This window comes from Pleurodeles waltl, chromosome 2_1 (assembly GCF_031143425.1).
Source record: "Pleurodeles waltl isolate 20211129_DDA chromosome 2_1, aPleWal1.hap1.20221129, whole genome shotgun sequence".
In the NCBI taxonomy this organism is placed as follows: domain Eukaryota; kingdom Metazoa; phylum Chordata; class Amphibia; order Caudata; family Salamandridae; genus Pleurodeles; species Pleurodeles waltl.
Window position 1 is genome coordinate 152,721,506 of NC_090438.1, and position 19,274 is coordinate 152,740,779.

Genomic DNA, 19,274 nt, shown 5'->3' on the forward strand with positions numbered 1-19,274 from the left:
TGTCTGGCTGAAACCGTCCGGTAAGTAAGCTGGAGTGTTGAGCTTTCACCAAGTTTTGTTCCTGCAGGAGAGGACTAGGAGAAGCCCTGCATATTTAAAACAGTAACTGTATTATACAGTAAAGGAAAAGGATAGAAGAAAGCAAATTAAGCTTCATGAGGAGTCAGGAGTGTACCAAAAAGACTCAGAGGTAGAGCAGCAACATAAAGAGGAGTTTCCCGTTTGAGCCAGAAAAGCAGCAAACACAGACTCAGCAGCATTTCACAAATCAATGCAGCTCTCTCCATTTCACAGAGCTGAGTGAGTACTGGGCCTCAGATTCTTGATCATCATCATGGTTTCTCTTTGAAGTCGTTAACTTTCTCCTTCTAGCTGTTGAGGTAGTCTTGCCTTGACTCCTTCTATCCTCCTCCTCCTGATTCTAAGTAACTCCGTCCATGTCCCACCCCGAGCAAGGTAGAACTGTGTAGTGCACTACTGTTGAAGAACAGAGAGAAAAACAGAGGGACATATTTATACTCCGTTTGCGCCGGATTTGCGTCGTTTTTTTATACTCAAATTCGACGCAAAACGAACTCCATACTGGCAGCTTTTTAATAAATGATCCTCTGGGGCAGTCCTGCTAGGTGATGTAAAAAAAGGAAAGTTAATGGCATGTGAGGGAGGTAGGCATTGTCTTCAGTGTCCTGAAGGAGATGTGGAGGCTTCTTTACTGCAATCCAATCCAGCCACATATGTTACTAAAAAATGGTGGGGCAGCATAAATCAGACATAAACATGGGGCCTCATTACGACTTAAAAAAAAATTTGTAAGACCAACGAAGCTGCTGCAGCCAATAGCCCACCAGTGTTGCCTCTCTGCTGACCACCATATTAGGAGGCAATGGAGGACTTTTGCCCATTCATGGACGGAAGTCCGACTCGAAAGAGGCAGTGGCATCACCGGCACCGCTACGCCAGCAAGACTCCGCCCACTGTAATATGGCTTGGCGGAGTCTTGCCTGCGATGCAAAACCGCCAGAACCCATCTGCTCCCAGATGACCAGCTCACCGGAAGAGGTCTGACAGGGGGAAGGGTGTCTATGTGTGTGGATGCATAAGTACAAGTATATGAAGGAGGGAAGGAGGTGTAGTATGAGTGCAAGTATGCAAAGGGTGTGGTGAATGCGTGCATGTATTCAATTGACTGTGAATGTGTGTGTGTATGTGTGCATGAATGGGGTATCTGAGTGCGTGTTTGCGAATGAGTGGAGGGGTGTCTGCATGTTTGCGAGCGAGTGGGGGTGTCTGCATGTATGCAAGTGAGTGGGGGTGTCTGTGTGAATGTATGCATATTCCAAGGCATGTGTATGTGAATGTATGCGTGCAAGAAGGGGTGGGGGTGTTTGTAAGTGTGTGGATGGTGGTGTCTGCATGTGTGTGGACGTGTGGGGTGTGCATGTGCCAGTGACAGGAAAAGGGATTTCTGTCACAAGGTGCACTACCGCCAGGGTTTTTGTGGCAGGGTGTCCGCCAAAGAAAGCCTGGCATTCTGCAGCCTTGTAATCTGGCCGTCAGGCTGAGGCATGCCCCGGGTTGGAGGGGCTCACAACCGGCCGCGTCGGTGCGACCGCATCAGTGGGCCAGGCGGCATTGAGGAGGTTTGGCTTCTGCCAACCCCCACAACTTGTAATGTGGCAGTCTTTATTGCCAGGTCTGTGGCGGTAAGATCACCACAGCAGGCTGGCAGTCTGATGACCAACAGCCTTGTAATGAGGGCCATAATGTTCCACTAGCTTTTTTTTTGCAAAGAAAGGAATTCAAGGAGAAATAATTGAAAAGTTCTTTGGTGGAACTGGTATGCTCAGTCTGGGAAGTAGAGTTTGCCCTCAAACTCAGGTGGTTTATGCAGAAGCTGGTTGATTTTATCCATTTGGGAATAGTGTAATCAGGTGGTATGGAATATTGGTTCATTTTGGACATGATTAATCTCTCCACATTTTGAGGCAAGAGACCAGTCCTTCTTACTGTAACAGCTGACCCAGCTGCATAGAACACATGCTCAGCAGATATACTGACAATAGGACAAGCCAGATACATTATTACCAGCCTGCTGAGCTGTGGCCAGTGTCTCATCTTCCCACACCAATACACAAATGGGTTTTGAGCCATATACACCTCCTTTTGGTCATCCAGATACACATGAAACATCCTCTTAATGGTCATTGGTGTTGCCACTTGCTCGACATTTTTTGTCTTCATCTCTAGACTGGACTCAATGTCAATGTAAAGGTTTGGTCCAATTATTCTGTTGCTGTTGTTGCTGGTGCTCTTGTTGCTGGTGTTGGCTGTTGCCATGAGACAAGACTGCCCTCTCTGGAAGTTGAAGTTGGCACCCCAGAACTGTGGAGTGGGACTCTAAGTTCAACCCATTCTTCTTTCTGGTGTCCGGCTTGCTAAACAATAAGCTTCTTGTATTTTGATACATCCCTTTCAGAAAAAGTAATGAAAGTGGGAAGAATCTTCTTGTAGCATGGATCAAGTAGGGTGGCACAAATGTACTGTTGAAGAGATGTTATTTTGCAGCCTTGGATTACAAGTCGACCAATTGCTTAAGCTCACAATCAAGACATGGGCTTCTGTGTTTTCGTTCAACCCTCCGGCTTCAAACCTTTCAGATACCTTCTTTAGCTGGTCCTGTAGCAGATGCAACAACGGGATAGTGTGGCCCATAGTACTGTCCTACTTGCTAACTTCCTGTACAAAAACATCAAAGGGGAGCAGCATCTGTGTCAGGGATTTAACTATAAATGACACAGGTGGTCATTACAACCCTGGCGGATGGAGTTAAAGCGGAGGAAAGACCGCCAACAGGCCGGCGGTAAACATTTTGCAATTACGACCGTGGCGGAAACCACCAACAAAGACAGCCACTTTAACACTCCGACCGCCGCGGCGGTACAAACAACCAGAGCAGCGGTCACCGCCAACAGACAGGCGGGAGACAATGTACCACCCACAGTATCACAACCTACCAATCTGCCACCTTTTACGGGGTGGATTCACCGCGGATAAAAACACGGCGGAAATAGCCATTTCAAAGGGAAAATGCTCACCTCTACACACTCCACGAGGAACGACGACACCATGGAGCCGGAACTTCATATTCTTCCAGCGCTAGTCTTCCTGCTCATCTACGAGGAGCATCAACGCCGGAGGCGAAGACCACGGTGAGTACTGCACCTACGACATAGAGGAGGGGGAGGCAAAAAACAGGGACACACACACTCAACACCCTAACCCCCACCCCGACCCTCACCCACTACAACACACACACCAATGCTTATCTATACATTACAGTAACACCCCCAAACCCCCCCTTGGAAGAATGCAAAGACGAAAGGAAATGAGTGGAACCATTGTAATATATCAAAATACAGTAAGCAAATATATACACAATAAACAAAATATACTCCACGATTCTTAGTGCAGGTATTGCACCATTCATAGTCCGTGGACCACTGGGCCCAAAAGGCATGGGCGAGGCCCACACAAGATACCCAATCCAAATGGAGAGAACACTGCAGGGGCATCAGATAGAAATACAACAGGCACCTCAGGGGGATGGGAAAGGGGGGCACCTTAGCCGGATGAGTGCACCACGCCAAATTCACGAGGGGGCTCCATGCCCATTGATGTATCCTGGGGAGTGCAAAGCCACAGTCTCTCAAGTCTCTACAGTGGGTGGGTTGCCCACTGTTCCATCCTGGGGAGTGCAAAGCCACAGTCTCTCACAGTCTCTCAAGTCTCTACAGTGGGTGGGTTGCCCACTGTTCCATCCTGGGGAGTGCAAAGCCACAGTCTCTCATGTCTCTACAGTGGGTGGGTTGCCCACTGTTCCATCCTGGGGAGTAAAAAGCCACAGTCTCTCAAGTCTCTACAGTGGGTGGGTTGCCCACTGTTCCATCCTGGGGAGTGCAAAGCCACAGTCTCTCAAGTCTCTACAGTGGGTGGGTTGCCCACTGTTCCATCCTGGGGAGTGCAAAGCCACAGTCTCTCAATGGATAACAGTGTCCACTGGTTCTGGAGGGGGACTGGTGCCCAGAGTGCTTCAACCTGCCAAGGACAGACGGAGTGGATGCAGGTCTCCACTGGTTCTGGAGTGGGACTGGTGCCCAGATTGCTTCATCCTGCCAAGGACAGACGGAGTGGATGCAGGTCTCCACTGGTTCTGGAGGGGGACTGGTGCCCAGATTGCTTCATCCTGCCAAGGACAGACGGAGTGGATGCAGGTCTCCACTAGTTCTGGAGGGGGACTGGTGCCCAGATTGCTTCATCCTGCCAAGGACAGACGGAGTGGATGCAGGTCTCCACTGGTTCTGGAGGGGGACTGGTGCCCAGAGTGCTTCATCCTGCCAAGGATAGACGGAGTGGATGCAGGTCTCCACTGGTTCTGGTGGGGGACTGGTGCCCAGATTTCAGCACTCACCCCGTGACGGTCCCAGTTGTGTCACTGCCCCTGCCGCAAATGGGCTAGCGGTGCTTTCCATGGCGGTCTTTGCCCTGTTCAGCGGTGCTTTCCATGGCGGTCTTTGCCCTGTTCAGCGGTCCTTGGCCTGTTCAGTGGTGCTTGAGTTGCCAGTGTCTGACCTGTTCAGCGGTGCTTGACTTGGCAGTCCTTGGCCTGTTCAGCGGTGCTTGACTTGGCGGTCCTTGCCCTGTTCAGCGGTGCTTGCCCTGTTCAGCGGTCCTTGGCCTGTTCAGCGGTGCTTGAGTTGCCAGTGTCTGACCTGTTCAGCGGTCCTTCCCAAGGCGGTCCTTTATTGCCCAGCAGGGCGGTGGCTTGCGGGGCCCTCCTAGCCAGCTGGGCTGTGGCTGGCGGTGGCCTCCTGGGCAGTGGCTCTGGCGGTGGCCTCCTGGGCAGTGACGATGGGGTTGGCGGTGGCCTCCTGGCCAGTGACGATGGGGCTGGCGGTGGCCTCCTGGCCAGTGACGATGGGGCTGGCGGTGGCCTCCTGGGCAGCGGGGATGATGGTGGTCTTCTCTGCCGCGCTGCTCCTCCCAGACTTTGGAGATTTCTTCTGCCCCTTCCCCAACTTGGGAGGAGTCACAGCTGAGTCGGCACTTCCCCCCGGGACCCCTGTGAGCAACTTGGCTGGCTGGAGTGTTCCCCCTCTCCCGCCGGGCACTGTCCAACTTCTGGTGCTTCACAGGGGGAGGACTGGCTGTGCTGTGGCTCCGTGCCACACTGGCTGGCCTGGTGGCTGGTGCACTCCACATACCTGTAACAACAGGCACCACTGGTCCCGGAGATTTTTTGGCTGAGGTGCTAGGAAGGGACCTATGAGTTGGACGGGGGGTAGTGGTGGGAAATAGGTTAAGGGGGGACAGGAAAAGTTTTTGGGAGAAACTGGGACAGGTAGCTGGAGGTGGTTTGGGTGTGGAGGAAGAGGTGTACGTTTGGTGACTTTGGGTGAAGGTGCATGCGCTGGGGGCTGTCGTGAGGTGGATGGCTGTTGGGTGGATGTGTGCCTGCGTTTGTGTATCTTCGGAGGGGGCGTCACAGACACACTGGGAGAGGACACAGGGGACGTGTAAATGGTAGTGGGGGTGGTGAGTGCACGTGAGCAGGGTGTGGTGGTGGGTGTGCTGGTGTGGGACGTAGTGGCTGTAGTGGTAGTGCATGCAGGTGTGAGTGTAGACGAGACTGGGAGGGAGGAGGGAGATGAGGAGGAGGGGGACACAGTGGAGGCAGTGGATGTTGGTGTGGCTGTATGTGTGTGATGCTTGCGTGAGTGCCTGTGGGATGTGTGGTGCTTATGTTTCCCTGAGCTTCCCTTGTGTGGTGAGGTGTGTGCAGGCTGGTCTGATAGTGTGCTTGGGATAGGCAGAGGTGCAGGGGATTGGGTCTGGGTGGAGGAAGTTGGAGGGGGGAGGATAGACACAGGGACAATGGCTGCCATCAGTGCTGAGGCCAGAGTCTGAACGGTTCGGTGAAGGGCAGCCTGACCAGAATGAATGCCCTCCAGGAATGCATTTGTGTGTTGCAAGTCCCTTTCTACACCCTGGATGGCATTCAAAATGGTAGACTGCCTAACAGTGAGTGATCTGAGGAGGTCAATGGCCTCCTCACTGAGGGCAGCAGAGGTGACAGGGGCAGGGGCTGAGGTGCCTGGGGCGAAGGTGATGCCCACCCTCCTGGGTGAGCAGGCATAGGGTGAAGGCTGAGGAGCTGCTGGGAGGGCGGTGCTGGTAGGGGGGGTGGCGGCTGTACCTGTAGAAGTGGGGGGAACAGATGTTGCCGCCACCACAAGGGAGCTCCCATCGGAGGACGAGTCCGTGTCGACGAGTCCGTGTCGCTGGTTGCAGATCCTGTGACCGCCGTGGTGCTCCCCTCGCCCTCTGTCCCACTGGTGTATTCTGAATCCGTAGTGCGGCCCTCCATGGTCATGTGGGATGCAGCTCCCTCGTGCTCCTGTGCCACTGCACCTCCTCCTGATGATGCTAATGCACACAAGAACAGGGAGACCACAAAAAGGGGGGGGGCGACAGAAGAAAGACAGGTTGAGTGCATGGCTTTCCGCTACCGTTGGTGGACAATACAGACACAGCAGCCCCCTGCACTACGTCGCGCTGTTGGGCTCTACTGATGCAATTCCTGGGAAATGGCCTACAAGGCTATGGACGACATCTGCACACATAGATGACACAGGGGCATGAATAGCTGTACTTGGCACTCTACAGAGGTGGGGTGGGGTGCCAAATGGGCTGCCTTACGGAGGGGCCTTGCCCACGGAACTTGCCCTGGCCTAGGGAAACCCACAGCCCTCCTCCCCCACCCAGAAACCTCCACTGCGCGCAAAGTCAGCTGAATGAGAGAATACTCACCCCCTTGTGTCTGCTGTGATGCCCTTAAGCGCCCATCCAACTCAGGGTAGGCCACCGCCAGGATCCTGAACATCAGGGGGGTCATGGTTCGACGGGCACCCTTTGCACGTTGGGAGGCCATCCCCAACTGAGCCTCCGCCATCTTCTTGCTCCAGCGGCGAATGTCCTCCCATCTTTTCCAGCAGTGGGTGCTCTGTCAGTGGTGGACCCCCAGGGTCCGGACATCCTTGGCGATGGCACTCCAAATGTCCTTCTTCTGGTGGGCACTGACCTACATGACATGTACAGGGGAAGAAGAGAAGTCATTACCAACTGCACCTTCAAAGTGAGTGACCCACATCCCTACCCTTGCCATGTGGCACATGCATTCAAAGTCCTTCATGCACGCAGAACTCTGCCCCCTTCCTTCTTACAACCATCCCTCTCCACAAAGGCATAGCCCATACAACATGCTCCCTGTGTACTTACCTGTTGGTCTGGAGGACCGTAGAGTAGCGTGTACTGGGGGAGGACCCCGTCGACGAGCTTCTCCAACTCCTCTGCAGTGAAGGCAGGGATCCTTTCCCCATTTGCACGAGCCATTGTCTCTTCCAGACCGAGGTCACAGCAGCACTTGCAGTGTAGGTCCTCTCCTGTCGAAGATCAGGTATCGAGTGATTCAACAGATAGAAAATGGCGGTCACGTCCGCGGTGGTCACGGCCGCGGCGGTGCGTACCATCACCGTCGGCGTACATCGTCATTGGCTCCTGGGACCCATAGGGTTCAATGTTAACCAATGCAGCATTGTGCCGCGGTCTTCGACCGCCTACCGCGATGGTGTACAACGCCAGCGCAGTTACCTCACATCCCATTGTCCCACTTTAGAGGTCAGACAGCCTCCATTCCAGGGGCCCACATGGCCTAATTACCAACTGCGTCACACATACCTAGGCCTTGTCTCACAACACAAATACAGGCCACATTTTGTGTATGAATGGTGTTCTGTGTAGACTGTGGGTACATACCTCTGAGTTGTTTGACTCTGTGCTCGCTGTTGTCCTTCATAGGCACTGTCCGCTGCGACATGTGAGGAGATGGCGGAATCCTCTGGTGTACCGACCGCTGGTGGACCTGTCGACAATGGAGGAAAGAAATCTGATAATCACCTACAGGTTTGACCGTGCCACAATCCAGGAACTGTGTACACAGTTGGAGCCTGACCTGATGTCAGCAATCCGCCATCCCACAGGAATCCCCCCTCAAGTGCAGGTACTATCAGTGCTCCATTTCCTTGCAAGTGGGTCATTTCAAACAATAGTGGCCATGGCATCAGGGATGTCCCAGCCTATGTTTTCCAACGTGTTGTCCAGATTGTTGTCTGCCCTGCTGAAACACATGCGGAGCTATATAGTTTTCCCTCAGGTGGAGGACTTGCCTACAGTGAAAGGTGACTTCTATGCCATAGGACATATCCCCAACATCATAGGTGCCATTGATGGGACCCATGTGGCTTTGGTCCCCCCCACAGGAGTGAATAGGTGTACAGGAACCGGAAGAGTTATAATTCTATGAATGTACAGATGGTATGTTTGGCAGACCAGTACATCTCCCAGGTTAATGCTATGTTCCCTGGCTCAGTGCATGACGCCTACATCCTGCGGAATACCAGCATCCCTTATGTGATGGTCAACTCCAGATGCACCGGGTGTGGCTATTAGGGGACTCTGGTTACCCCAACCTGTCATGGCTACTGACTCCAGTGAGGAATCCCAGGACCAGGGCAGAGGAATGCTACAATGAGGCCCATGGACGGACTAGGAGGGTGATCGAAAGCACATTCGGCCTCCTGAAGGCCAGGTTCAGGTGCCTCCATATGAAAGGTGGATCCCTATTCTACTCACCAAAGAAGGTGTGCCAGATCACCGTGGCCTGCTGTATGCTTCACAACTTGGCTTTGCGATGACAGGTGCCTTTTCTGTAGGAGGATGGTCCAGATGGCCGTGTTGTGGCAGCTGTGGAGCCTGTGGACAGTGATGAGTAGGAAGCAGAGGAAGAAGACATTGACAACAGGGACTCAGTCATCCAGCAATATTTCCAGTGACACACAGGTGAGAAAACATTCCTGCCTACTACAAGTACTTTAACACTTCTACCTCTATCCTGTCTGTAGATTTCACCCAGTGTATGGTCACTGAGTTGTCATTTTCCCTTACGGTTTCACAGGTGTGGTTTCCAACATGTGTCATCTACTTAGATTCCTCATGGACTTGAGCTCTGTGACATAGGTATGTCGACATGACATTTGAAAAAAAACATTTTGTCACTGTAATTGCTAATACACAATTTTGAAATCACAGACTGACTCCAGATTGTTTTGTGCTTCAAGGGTGTTTATTTAAGTGCTCAATATTGGAGGGGGTTGTAAAATGGTGAGGGGTGATGGTGGAGGAATGTCCATGGCAGAGTCCAGTCTATTAGTCTCACAGGTGCATTGCCCATATGGGCATAGGAAGTGGAGCTGGGGCAGTTCCAATATAGACAGGGTTACAAAGTGGGACAGTAGGATGACAATCAGGGTGGCCTCATTTCTTGGTGGGGGTCTTGGCATCGTGCTCTGTCTTGTTCCTGTATCTCAGGGACCGCTTGCGGGGTGGTTCTCCGTCTGCAGGGGGAGGGGTGCTGGTGTGGTGGTCCTGTGGCGGGGCGTCCTGTCCACTAGCGCCGGCGGAGGTGGTGGGCAGTTCATCGTCCATGCTAGTGTCAGGGGCCCCTTGGAGTGCCACAGTGTCCCTCCTGGTGTTAAGTATTTCCTTCAGCATCCTGAAGGTTGGTGCACAGGGCGGAGCTGATGGTTCTGAGTTCCTCCCTGAACCCCAAATACTGTTCCTCCTGCATGCGCTGGGTCTCCTGAAACTTGGCCAGGACCGTTGCCATCGTCTCCTGGGAGTGGTGGTATGCTCCCATGATGGAGGTGAGGGCCTCGTGGAGAGTCGGTTCCCTTGGCCTGTCCGCCCCCTGTCGCACGGCAGCCCTCCCAGTTCCCCTGTGTTCCTGGGCCTCCGTCCCCTGGACCGTGTGCCCACTGCCACTGCCCCCAGGTCCCTGTTGTTGTTGGGGTGGTGGGTTATCCTGGGTTCCCTGTAGTGGTGGACACACAGCTGATTGACGTGTCCTGGGGACGGAGGCATGGGCCCGCTGGGTGGGTGCTGTCCTGGTGTTACCAGAGGGTGGAAGGTCTGTGGTGGGCTGTGCCTGTGTGAGGGGAACCGACTGTCCCGAGGCCCACGATGGTCCGGGCTGGTCATCTGGATCCAGTTGGACAGAGCTGCTGTCATCACTGTGGGCCTCTTCTGTGGGTGGGGTGGAGATGTCTGGACCCTCCTGTCTGGTGACGTTGGGTACGGGTGGAAAAACATGATTATTGCATCTGTGTGTGTCATGGTGTGCAATGGGTGGGTGACCGTGTACCCCAGTGCTAGCATTCCTGTGTGGGGGCTTGTGTGATGATGGTTGAGGGGGGTGTTATGGGAATGTGCAGTGGGCATGCTTTAGTGATGGGTGTCCATGCCTTGTTGTGTCATGCAGGGCTTGGTGTTTGGATGTGTGGTTTGTGTTATTGGTACATTTGTGAGGAGTTGGAGTGATAGGGGAGGGGGTGAGGGTGGGGGTCTGTGATAGCATGCAGGTAGGGTGGGGGATATGGTAGTTAACTCCTGCGAGGCCCTCAGGATGCAGAATCTCCAAGACCTGCTCCTCCCATGTTGTTAGTTGTGGGGGAGGAGGTAGGGGTCCGCCGCCAGTCCGCTGTACCGCCAGGTGGTGTCTTGAGACCACGAAATGCACCTTCCCCCGTAGGTCGTTCCACCTCTTCCTGATGTCGTCCCAATTTCTTGGGTGCTGTCCCACTGCGTTGACCCTGTTGACTATTCTTCTCCATAGCTCCATCTTCCTTGCAATTGAGGTGTGCTGCACCTGTGCTCCTAATAGCTGTGGCTCTACTCGGACGATTTCCCCCACCATGACCCTGAGCTCCTCCTCCGAGAACCTGGGGTGTCGTTGCCGTGCCATGGGGTGGTGTGTGGTGATAAGTGTGGTGATATGTAGTGGGCTGTGGTGTTTTGTGCGTGGAAGTTGTGTGAGTGATGGTGTTGAGTGCCTGTGGCTGCTAGTTTGTGGATGGTGGTGTCTCTCTCTGGCCTTCTTTCAGATTTTTTGGTCGTAGGGGTTTGTGGGTGATGTGGGTGTGTGTTTTATATTGTATTGGGTGTGTGGGAGTGGTGCGTGTATGTGTATCAGGTGTGTGTATTTTGAATTGGCCAATGTGGCGGTGTTTTGTAGAAGTGTGTGTATTTTGAGCGCAACGGTGTGTACCGCCAATGGAACACCGCGGTTGAAAGACCGCCTCGTGGATTCGTGTGTCGTGATAGTGTGGGCGTATTTCTGTTGGCGTGACGGTGGAGGTTTTGTTTTCACCAGTTTATCACTGACCTTTGATGTGGCGGAGTTGTGTGGGTGTCTGAATTTTGTCGGATTCCGAGATGTGGGACATAATAGCTGTGGCGGAATTCCGCTACCGCGGCGGTGTGTTGGCGGTCTTCTGCATGGCGGTAAGCGGCTTTTACCGCCAATGTTGTAATGACCCCCATAGTCATTGAGCTGTCTATACTGCTCAAACAGATGCTGCAACATATAATATATATGTGTTCCAATGTGTTGGCACCTCCTATATCAAGGCTTTAACTGCTACTCTATTTGCAAGCTGAATAATCTGCAAATGCTTCCATACTTTATTAGAATTACTGAAATGAGTGCAGATTCATTTGCAGGTGGTCAGTATATTGCAAACTATGGGCCTCATTCTGACTTTGGCGGGTGGCGGAGGCTGCCCGCCAAAGTACCGCCGTCAGAATACCGCTGCACGGTCAAAAGACCGCTGCAGTAATTCTGAGTTTCCCGCTGGGCTGGCAGGCGACCGCCAGAAGGCTGCCCGCCAGCCCAGCGGGAAACCCCCTTGCACAAGGATGCCGGCTCCGAATGGAGCCGGCGGGGTGGAAAGGGTGCTATGCAGACACTGAAAATCTTGGTGGGGCCCTGTTAGGGGGCCCCTGCTGTGCCCATGCCATTGGCATGGGCACTGCAGGGGCCCCCAGGGGCCCCACGACACCCGTTACCGCCAACCAGGTTCTGGCAGTCAAAACCGCCAGAACCAGGCTGGCGGTAAGGGGGTCGGAATCCCCATGGCGGCGCTGCAAGCAGCGCCGCCATGGAGGATTCCTCAGGCCAGGGGAAAACCGGCGGGAAACCGCCGGTTTCCCTTCACTGACCGCGGCGGTATAGGCCTGGATGCACCGCCAGCCTGTTGGCGGTGCATCCGCGGTCCCCGGCCCTGGCGGTCCATGACCGGCAGGGTCGTAATGACCCCCTATGTCTTCTTTTTTTAGAAACTCTTGCACAAACAGGTAGATGCTATGCACCTAACACAGCTCCCTGAATTAGCTATCATTTGCCATGGTCTCGACTATGTTACCGCCATTGTCTGTGGCAACAAATCCAATTTAGAGACCTCTGGGTCATAATCATTCAGACACCATGCTGTTAAATTCTTCCAAGATGTTTAAAGCTGTATGTGATTTCTCCATAGTGAACATGGCTACTGTTGCATGCAACCAAATGCTCTTAAAACTTTCTTCAGGGCCAAGTCCTAAAGATAGCTTTTGCTTTACCTCCCCAAAAGAGATCCAGTGTGTAGTGATACACATGTAATCAGTCACCTGAAAACTGGTCCACATGTCTTTTGTCAATTGGATAGTGTGGACAGCACTTTGCTGCAAAGCTTGTCCAACCAATTGCAGCACAATCTGATGCAATGCTGGAACAGCAACTCTGGCAAAATAGGTCTGACTTGGAACCTTCCATTTTGGGCAGATGGCTGCCACAAATTCTAAGAATTCTACTCCTTCCAAAAGAGAAAATGGGAAGAGGTCCAGGACTAACATTTTTGCCAGCTTCCCATTGTACAAATGTGCCATTGGGTGGTTGAGGTTGAAGGGCTCCTTCTGCCTCAACATGCCTGTAAAAGTAGACTGGATTCTCTACTTTTCTGAGACCAGTGACGCAGGTCACTTTCGAGAAAAAGGGGGTGGTAGATTCAATTTGCATTGTCGGGCAGTCACCATATGCTGTGGGGCCTGCATCTGTCTCAGAGTCTTGTTGTGCCATTGTGAGGGTGCTGGGGCAGGTGATTGTGGAGCATTACTGGGGACAGGGCTGCTTTGTGTGAGGATATCACTCTTTGTTCCTCCCCTTCCACCATTATTTGACTAGATGTGGCTGTGTGTAAAGATCTTGACAAGTATGTGTCCAGTGGCAAAGTGAGGAAACTTATGAATAATTTAAGCCATGGGGAATAGCAGGCGTTGAAGTTGCTAAAAGAGGATGTTAGTATTATAATCAGACAAGAAGATAAAGGGGGTAGCATTCTGATCATGAACCGCAAAGATTATGACAATGAAATTTGCACCCAACTGAGTGATGAAAACTGTTATGAAAAAATGATGTACAAACCTACCATGAGTCTGACAAATAAGGCTAATAACTTATTGAGAATATGGCATCAGCAAGGTTTTTAGATGATGATGAATATATGTACTTGAAGGTTTGCCGCCCAAGTTTTCCGTGCTTCTATACTCTTGCTAAGATTCACAAAAATCTTCCCTCGCGTCCAGGAAGACCGATTGTATCCGGGATTGGGAGACCCACTGAGAGGTTGTCAGAAATTGTGTATATATTTTTGCAGCCTTAGTATTCTTCTGTCCTATAATAAGGATACTAAACATATGTTGAGCTTGTTAAGTAATATGCAATGGGAAAGCACCAGGCATAAGATTGTTATGCAAACACTATGTCAACATTGAATAGGAGATCAGCTGGTCTATGGGAACATACAGGAATGTTGTTAGATATGGTTGATTTGATTTTGAATCAACATTTATTTCTCTTCAACAAAGAATGATACTGACAAAAACAGGGAGTATCAATGGGTTACAGGTTCTCTCCTTCTTACTCAAACCTCTTCATGCGGTGATTTGAGGAGGGGTGGATCTGGGGACCCGAGGCGGCGCAATGGCAGACATACATTCTGTATTAGGGACGATGTATAGATGACTTTAGGTCCACACTGCCACAGCGGATAGGAACAACAAAGAGAGAATCAGGTTATTGACGGATTACTCAGGTACTTCAGTTGTTTTATGAAAAATTATGAGGAATCATTGGAATATCCTAGTGCAGGACTCAACGTTAAAGGGCTGCATTTCGAATTGACCTGCAATTACTTATCAGAGAGGAAGATCCTTGAAAAGCCTTTTTTGTCCTAGTTACCCAACTTAACCAACACAGGACCATAGGTTATCTGAGCATAGTAAAGGTTTCTTTAAATGTGGTCAATGCGGGGTCTGTAGATGGGCATGGCATGGAAGAAAGGACTTTGGAGCAGCTGGGAGTCGTAGATTTGATTTCAAATTCAAACTAATATAAATTGGAGTACGAACTTTGTGGTGTATATCATATTATGTAAATGTAGCGTATGTACTTTGGAAGCTCAATTCGTCCCCTTAAAATAAGTATTATTGAGCATTTGAGGGCAGCAAGACAGAAAAATGAACGTTACCCAATTGCACAACAGAAGAAGATACGCAATACACAGGTAGCACATAAGGAATTAAAGTTTTTCGGAATTGAACATGTGTCTAATAACCTTCGGGTGGTAATAGAGAATTACATCTCAAGAGGAGAGAGTCGGTATGGATTATACATTTGACGTTTGGGGGCAGTGGAGGAGTGACTAAACACAGATCAGGAGTTCGAATATTTTTGGGGTAATTAACAAGACTTATCCAGAATAGTACGACAGAAAATTGTGCCCGCAAATTTAATTAGGGATGACTGTTTGGTAGATCAATGCTTTAATTTGGACTATGAATTGTGATTTATTTGAATTGTAATCAAGTGCACGCAGATGTCGGACGAACTATATTGGCATGGGTTATTCATAATTATAATCGGCCTGTTTTGGAATATGAACTGTAGTCTTTTAAATTTGCAATGGAATATATACATATGTGGAACAAACTGCAATTATATTGATGGCAGCATGTCACTGTGGGAGCAGCATGTTGTGGGAATTGTCTGATATCTGCTTCTGGAATACAGGACTTCATAACCTAACAGAGTTGGAATTAATAAATCAGGGGGTCTGATTAAAACGGCGCTAAAAGGTCGCCTTGATAAATTGCATGTTTTAGATATAACCCTACCTGTATTTTCAATGTATTTGCATATATCAGCGGTATGTAGCTGTAGAAATTGCTAGTCTGTGGTGATTGTTCAACCTTTATAGCTTATCAGAGTGGAAATTAATGAGATATGGTTTGTGGTTAAAATAGCAACATGAGGTCGCCCTGACAAACTGAGTGTTTTTAGACATTGCCTTACCTGGATTTTTATTATATGTGAATATGTCAGCGGTTACTAGCTGGAATAATCACTATTTTGAGGTGATTGTCCTATCTTTATTTTTGTGCACATGAGTTTATTTATCAATGGAGTACAAAACAGACTACCTCTGAAAAAATAAATAATTGGTATATTCACAGTGTGTTCTGTTAAGATTAGAACATGACCTTAGAAGAGGTGTATGTATTTTATTTGGATATTCAGTAAATTCTGAGAGTGAGAGGCCACTTTTTGATAATCTGTATTTCGAGATTTAGTCCTATATTTATTTTGATGAACTTGAGTATATAAAGAGATGGAGTGGAGAACGGACTACACTGCAGATATGGAGCATACTCACAGCATGTGTCTCAGATGAAAGTTACCGGTGAGTGGGCGGGTGAACTCCTTAGAGTTTATGAATTTGGATATTCAATTCGATGAATTATAGCGTTTATGATTTCGGGTAGACCGCATCCAAACAATTTACCTCAGATTAGCATAGGCTTCAAGGTGCTACTGGGGCAGATTAGGATCACTAAGGTGGGGATGGAGTCATATGGGGGGATCATGGTTGTAATACTATGTAGGATACGAGTGGTGTAGATGAATGGGTACTTATTTTTGAAGATGTTTGCTGGGTTACTAAGACCTTATATGGCTAGTTCTGTAAGAACGATTGCCCAGACACGAGGGTATGAACTGAGAAAGGACTAGACTTTATGGAATAGTGCGGTCATTAAGGGGTTAGTTTATTTCATTGTATTTTATTTTTTGATTGTTTCAATTTCCCCCCTCGAACTCCGTTTGTTATCAAAGATGAGTACTTTATGGAGTTAATCTCATTGAATATTTCATCAGATTTGGCAGCGCTAATTGGAGAACCGAAAACTAGAGATTGGGAGTTTTTTTATATGTACCAAGATTTTATCATGCAGGTACTTTCAATTGGGTTTAGATGGCACCCGCAGAATAATAATAAGACACAGAGGTCTCCAAATAATTGTCGGCTCCACATGGTCCTGGTTGACGGTGGTATTTTGGAGAAAGGTACTGCCAAGAGGCTGGCAGTACCTCTCCCCAAAATATAACATTGGCGGTTTGGCTTAAACCAAACCGCCAGTGTACCACTCCGTCCGCCAGGGTGGTAACAGCCGCCGGGCTGGAGACTTCAGTCTCCAGCCAGGCGGGCGTCATTGTCCCACCCGCGGGATTGTGACCCCCCACCTACCGCCATGGTTTTCATGGCTTTCTTACCGCCACGAAAACCATGGCGGTAGGCACTATCAGTGCCAGGGAATTCCTTCTCTGACACTGATAAGGGTCTCCCCAGTCCCCCTCCCCCTCCCAAGATTCCTCCACCACCCTTCCCCTCCTGACCCCCCCATGACATACATAAACATTCACGCACTAACATACACACGCACCACCAGCAGAACACCGCCAGGCCGTATCATGGATCATGATATGGTCTGCGGCGGTCTACTGGCGTGGCGCTGCTGCTGGCAGCAGCGCCACCTTACCGTCGTCCGCCGCCATGATCGTAGCCGGAATTCAGCCAGCGTTCAATTTTTTTAAGGTGCTCTTACCACCGGATTGCATGATGTTTTTTCATATGGGTTGTCTGGCCTCAAGTACCATAATGTGAACCAGACTTATATCGATGAACAGTTGCGTGGCAAATGGAGCATATCGCAATATTCTCCTCCTGTTCAATCATCCTAAAAAAAATCGCAATCTGGCGAGCAGTACTTTCTTACTGGCCCAGTGCCAGTGCCCAGTGCCAGTGCCTGAAGAACAGCTAGAGGAGGTGGGTGTGTCAATTGCCTGTCTGCAGTGCATACTTCTACTGAGGTAGGGGTTGGTGCAGGTCTCAGCAGAGCCTCACAAATAACGGAACTGGTTGTGCCAACTGTGCCACATATCTCAGAACAGGTTTGATAGTAAGGCAGACTCCTCTGTGCCAGCTTCCTTAGTGACTGGCTCATCGTCATCGTCATCATCCTCCTCATCACCCATTTCCATGATTCTAAGGGTCTCTGGAAGTTTTCTTTTCCATTGCATCTCCTGGTTTCTCCAGAGCTATTCTGGGGTCCACTCTATGGCCCTATCATTGTCGTCAGAAGTGGTGCTTTGAGAAGATGGTGGAGTAATACATTTCCTTTTTATTGCTAAAGATCTGGGCGCCAATGATTCTAAAAGAGGAGGTTCTTGCTCAGCAACTTCAGGAAGATCTACCATCAATGGCTGTGGTTGCTGCCCACTTTGCTCTATTTCCTGAAGCAATTAGGTACAACTTTCTGAAAGAGACAAATCAAATTCAGCATCACTGCTCGTCGGTGTCGCTATGATTGCAGAGACTGCCTCACTGACAGACATGGTCTTGGGCTTAGGTTAGGGTGGTGCAGGAGTGCCGCTCACAGTTTCCTCCCCATAAGCTGATGTGGAAGGCACATATCTCCCGAAAAAGGTTGTGGTCGGCATGCTACTGACAGAAAGCTGCTTATTCTGATTGACCATTGTAGGAAAGTACCATCTTTCTTGGCATGTTACCCCCAATTTTACATGTATGTCAGTATGTTTTTGCCTATCTCACTGGGATCGTGCTAGCCAGGACCCCAGTGCTCATAGTTTGTGGCCTAATGTTTATGCCTGTGTAGTGCCTAACTGTGTCACTGAGGGTCTGCTAATCAAAACCTCAGTGCTCATGCTCTTTCTGCCTTCAACTTTGTCACTGTAGGCTAGTGACTACATTTACCAATTCTAATTGGCACACTGGAACACCTTTATAAGTCCCTAGTATATGGTACCTAGGTACCCAGGGCATTGGGGTTCCAGGAGATCCATATGGGCTGCAGCATTTCTTTTGCCACCCATAGGGAGCTCAGACAAACCCTTACACAGGACTGCCATTGCAACCTACATTAAATAACGCACACATTATTTCACAGCCATTTTAACTGCACTTAAGTAACTTATAAGTCACCTATGTGTCTAACCTTAACTTGCTGAAGGTTAGGTGCAAAGTTACTAAGTGTGAGAGCACCCTTGCACTAGCAAAGGTGTCCCCACATAGTTCAGGGCCATTTCCGCAGACTTTGTGAGTGCTGGGGCACCATTACACGCATGCACTACATATAGGTTAATACCTATATGTAGCTTCACAACGGTAACTCCGAATATGGCCGTGTAACATGTCTAAGATCATGGAATTGTCCCCCATTCCAAATCTGATATTGGGGAACCAATTCCATGCATCCTGGGTGCTCCACTATGGACCCCCAGTACTGCCAAACCAGCTCTCTGAGGGTTGCGCTGCAGTTACAGCTTTTGCCACCTCACAGACAGGGTTCTGCCTTCCTGGGGTCTGGGCAGCCCAGTCCCAGGAAGTCAGAACAAAGCATTTCCTCTCAGGGAAACACCCTGTGTTACACCCTCTCCTTGTGGAAATAGATGTTACAGGCTGGGGAGGGGTAGCCGCCCCCAGCCTCTGGAAATGCTTTGAAGGGCACAGATGGTGCCTTCCTTGCATAAGCCAGTCTACACCGATTTAGGGAACCCCAGTCCCTGCTCTGGTATGAAACTGGGCAAAGGAAAGGGGAGTGACCACTCCCCTGTCCATCACAACCACAGGGGTGGTGCCCAGAGCTCCTCCAATGTGTATCAGACCTCTGCCATCTTGTTTTCAGAGGTGTGGGGACACTCTGGAGGCCTCTGAGTGGCCTGTGCCAACAGGTGACGTCAGAGACCCCTCCCGATAGGTGCATACCTGGGTATGTAGCCAATCCTCCTCTGAGGGTTATTTAGGGTCTCTCCTGTTGGCTTCTCTTCAGCTTACGACTTGCAAGAATCCAGCAGGACTCCTCTGCACTTCTCTCTTCGACTTCTGCCAAGGATCAACCGGTGACTGCTCCAGGACGCCGGCAAAACTGCA